Source organism: Galeopterus variegatus, unplaced genomic scaffold (genome assembly GCF_000696425.1).
Source record: "Galeopterus variegatus unplaced genomic scaffold, G_variegatus-3.0.2 Scaffold106, whole genome shotgun sequence".
Classification (NCBI taxonomy): domain Eukaryota; kingdom Metazoa; phylum Chordata; class Mammalia; order Dermoptera; family Cynocephalidae; genus Galeopterus; species Galeopterus variegatus.
This window is the reverse complement of record NW_007726217.1, coordinates 949,892-955,002: the sequence shown is the minus strand read 5'-3', so window position 1 is coordinate 955,002 and position 5,111 is coordinate 949,892.

Genomic DNA, 5,111 nt, shown 5'->3' with positions numbered 1-5,111 from the left:
GGGGGGGGGGGGTATCCCGGGGCTGGATCCCCACCCACCGCCCCCTGACCCTCGCCCCCACGTCAGGCCCGGCTGGGGCGGAGCTCACAGCTCAGCTCTGGCGCCTTCTCCCAAGAGATATTAACCTAGCCCAGCCTAGCCAGACTGAGCCCCCGCCCCCGGCATGCGGTAGCTCTGGGCCCGTCTGTGTCGTCCCCCTCCTCTCCAGGACACCTGGAGCCCGCCTCCTGCCACCTGCCGGGCCTCTCCGTAGGCCTCCCCTGATCTCCAGGAGTCCTTCCGTGCGTCAGGCCCTTCTCCCAGATTACTTCCCACCCCCAGGACTGCACACAGCCTCCTCGGACAAACAGCCCCTATCTCAGATCTCTCTTCACATGGTTCTCCCCCGGAACCGCACACAGTCCCCTTCAAACTGGGCCCCCCATCCTATGAGAGCCCCTCTCCTCTTGTAGGAGCCCTTCCCTCACTCGGAAACCATGCTTTTCATGCGGGAGTCCCCTGGTCCTTGGAGCACGCACCGTCCCCCGCTCCCGGGGGCCCTTACCTGCTCCCGAGGGTCCCGCTTCCATCCCATATACCCGTGCGGAGGTCAGGCGGCCCAGAGACTGAGGAGTCCAGCGTGAGGGGCCTAGGTACCCCGCACTCTCGCTGCTCAGGCTCCCGGGCCGGGCTCGGCTCCCCCCCCAAGCCCGGCCGCTCGCGCCGCCACCCCCGCAGGCTCCGTTGCCGCCGCCGCCGCGGAGCCTGCAGTAGCTCCCCCTGCGAGCGCCCGGCCAGCTGCCAGTGCGCAGGCGCGACCGCCAGGCCCAGGGGGCGGACGGGAACGAGTCAAACGGGGCGCTCCGACGGCAACAAAGGCCAATGGAGAGGGGCGGGGGCACCGGGGACCGGAGGCAGCGGCCCCTGGCGGTCACCCGTTGCCGTGCAGCCCATCGGGAAGGCCCGGGAAAAGGAGCCGCGGAACCGCGCAGTGGCGTAAGTGGGGCGGGGTGAGGCGGGGCGGGAGGGAGGACAGCCCCCAGAGCAGCCGCCTTCCAATCCTACACACAGCCCTCGCCCTTCGCACAGAGCCGCGCGCACATTACTGGAATCCCACCTCATTCCCAGACCCTCTCACACTCGAGCACCCCATCCTCCCGGAGCCCTGCCTCCCACCTCTCCTCCCAATCACTCTCATCCTTCAAGCAAAGCGACTGCCTCCGCGAAGTCTTTCTCTGTTCCTGGTCACTGAATTCACTGACGCCACTCTCTCTTCCAGACCGTGTGCTGGGCACTGAGACCACAGATATGTAAGACCCTGCCTACCCTGGAAGATGTCACAGTCACACCGTAAGTGCGGCTACAGAGCTCTATCTGCCGGACCTGGGCAGCACCTGCCTCCACTTTCTCATCTACAGCTCAAGCCTGAACTCTATCAATCTGCTTCCGCCCTAACCACGTCATTTAAATGACTTTTTGCGTCTGAAATCCAAGGGATAATTTTCAGTTATTCATCCTCAGCATCTGACACTACGCCTCTACTTCCTTTTTGAGCCTTCTACTTGGCTTCAGCATTTTCTGAAGTCTCTTATTGCTTCAGTCCTTTTTCGTCTTCTTCAAGGGCCCCCTCTTGCTTTTGCCCCATTAAATAAGTACTTATTGTGTTTCCAAACCCAGCTTTCTTCTCTTTTTACTCTTCACTGTCCCCTTGAAGATCTCATCCACTCTTGAGGCCCAATTATCCTTCCAAATGTCTATTTCCAGCCATGTTTCAGACTCATTTTTCCAAGTATCTGCTGGACAGCTCCACCTGAATATCCTACCAGCACTTCAAACTTAAGAAGTCCAAACAAAACTCTTTTCTTCCCCCATAAACGTATGTCTTGTGCTTCCTTTCTCAGTGAATGGCACCTTCATGGCAGAAATGACAGTTCCTCTCTTTCCCTTGCTCCTTCCTATTTGGTTGTTTACCACGTCTTAACATATTTACCTCCCGAACTGCTACTGCTTTCACACAATTCCCCTACCATTCTGATGGTTTCTTGTTCTGGAGCAGACCCTTATCATATCTTGCCAGAAGTATCACAACCACTTCTTGCTAGTTTCACGGTTTCTGGGAACATCCCTCCCATTCAGTCTGCTGCAGTGATATGTAGTAAGAGGCCCAGCTCAAACATCACTCTCCCATATATTCATTCATATGTATTTTTGAAGCCTGCTTTACACTAGATGCATTCAGAGGGGCTGGGAACTTAAGAGATGAACCATACCTAGTCCTTACCCATTAATTTCTGAAATTCATCATAGCGTGCCTAGCCTCTTTCTAGCACAGGTTTCCAAACAGCAGCCATCAGAATCACATACATGAAGGGTTTGTTAAAACACTGATTGCTGAGCCCTGCCTCCAGAGTTTGTGGTTCAGTAGGTCTTAGGTGAGGACCAAGAATGTGCATTTCTAACAAGTTTCTAGGTAAGGGTGATGCTGCTGATCTGGGGACCACACTTTGAGAACTACTACTCTGCAGTATAAGGGAGTGGTTAAGAACAAAGACTCTAGAGCCAGATTGTCCTGGTTTCAATCCTGGCCCTGTCATTTATTAGCTGTATTAACACTGGGCAAATTATTTAATTTCTCTGGGTCTCAATTTCCTCCTCTGTAAATGGCAGTGATAATAGCACCTCCATCATTGGGCTGTTGTAAAGAGTAAATGTATTAATACATCAAAAGACTTTAGAACAATGCCTAAAAGAATGCAAGCAAAGCATTAGCTGCTATCATAATCATTATCTGCCTTTCACACTACACACACACACGCACATATTTTTTTAAACCCAGACATTGGCATCTCATACTATATTCTAAGTTCTGTAAACACAGGGACCATATCAGGTACATTTCTGTTCCCCTTTAGGGCCTGGCACAAGTTGTGCCTAGAATGATCAGTAAATTTGGGTTTACCTGAATCAAATAGATGGCAACAACAACAACAAAAAATTCTCAGAAAGAGCAAGAACTTTGTCCTGGTGTAACTGAGCTGAGAGCTCTCAGCATTCCATAAGAAAAGTTTGAATCCCCTGTTCTGAATACTCAGCCTCGTATTTAACTTTGTGAAAAGGCACTGGTTACTATTCTGACCCATATCCAAAGTGGCTAGTGGAGTCAAGCCTGGACCCAGCCTCTCAGCATCTTTCTGCAGACTGCCCCATCACCAGAGAGTTCATTCTCAGCTAAGCAGAGTGGTAGAGTATTAGGAAAATCCAGATAGCATCTTACTTTTTTATGCTGACAAACTTCTTTCAATAACTCTTTTTTTTTGTTTGTTTTGTTTTGTTTTTTCCTTTTTGTCTTTTTTCGTGACCGGCAACGGATCGCAACCCTCAGTGTCGCGCCCGGACCAGGACCGGCAACGGGATCGCAGCCCTCGGTGTTGCTCCCGCACCTTGCTCAGCCAGTGAGCGGCCGGTCTGTATGTGGGATCCGAACCCTCGGCGGGAGCGCCATCACGCTTCCCAAGCGGCGCACTGTAGCAGTGCGCCACCGGGCCGGCCCCTCAATAACTCTTGATGTAGGTTCCCAGAAATCTATTGGTTCCTTCTGTTTCCAGTTCAATCTTTGCATCTCAGTTCATAACTAACTAACACCTAAGGGCCTCTGCTGTGTGGGCCAGAGCCCTCTATCTATACAACTTCTCTACAGCCAGTTGCCAAAAAACAAAACAAAACAAAAAATAAAACAAAAAAAACCCAACAACTTAACAACTTCTCTACACTCAGAATTTCCTGGAGCTAAAACAATAAAAATGGCCTGAAAAAATTTGCATCCCCATCTATATTTTCCTCTATTTAATATTTTAAAAAACAGCATAGGAACAAAGAAAACCCAACAACTTAACAACTTCTCTACACTCAGAATTTCCTGGAGCTAAAACAATAAAAATGGCCTGAAAAAATCTGCATCCCCATCTATATTTTCCTCTATTTAATATTTTAAAAAACAGCATAGGAACAAAGAAATTAACATAGTATAAATAATAGACTAAGTAAGTGGAAAGATTCAAGAAAATAAGCAAAAATCTGTAGCATTCATTGCTGGTACCAGTAATAACTAACTAGAAACCAAAATGATAAAATATCCAAAGTACTTAAAAATAAACTTTATGAGAAGTTTGTGATCTATAAGAGAAACCAACAAGAACCAATATGCAGACATACAAAAAAACTTAAGTAGAGAGAGAGGCCAAGTTCCTGAATGGAAAAAACAAATTCAAGGGGTCTTCAAAAAATTCACAAAAAGATTCATATTATCTTTTTATTCCATTTTCCATGCATTTTTGAAGTACTCTTGTAATGTAATAATGTTTGTTGGTTATGGTTGCTTGCTACTCCAGCCCCAAGTTCTGAGGACAAGCATCAGGTATCCCCACCCATACCCATGTATTATGCTCTAGAAATACAAAGATACAAGGTTGAATTTGAGCCAGTCCCTACCCCTAAGAAGAGACAAATATATAAATCAGTGCTGTCCAACAGAAGTATCATGTGAGGTACATATGTAATCTTAGAATTTCTATTAGCTACATTATAAAAAGTAAAAAAAGGAACAAATGAAATTAATTTTCATAATATATTTTATTTAACCCAAAATATCATTTCAATGTCATCAATATAAAAAATTATTAATATTTTCCATTCTTTTTAATATAAGTCTGTGAAATTCAGTGTGTACTTTACTCTTATAACACATCTCAATTCAGACTAGCCACATTTCAAGTGCTTTAATACATGTGGTTAGTGGCTACTGTATGGACAGCACAGATCATTTCATTGCAGCTTTGAAGTAATGACAGAGGCACATGGGTGACATGGGAACTAAGAGGAGGTATGTCTAATCTACTCTGGGGTAATCAAGTTAGGTTTTCTAGAAGAGATACCTGCTTAAACAGGCCTGGGAGGATGAGCAGGAATTAGCCAGACAAAGGAGGGATGGGAGAAAGGTTACTAAGCAGCATTAGCAGAGGGTATGAAGGTGAGAAATAGCATATATGCCAGGAACTATCAGTAGTGATATTCTAGCATAACAATGGAAGCAAGAAGCAGTGAGAAAAGAGGCTAGAGAAGTACACCATGACCAA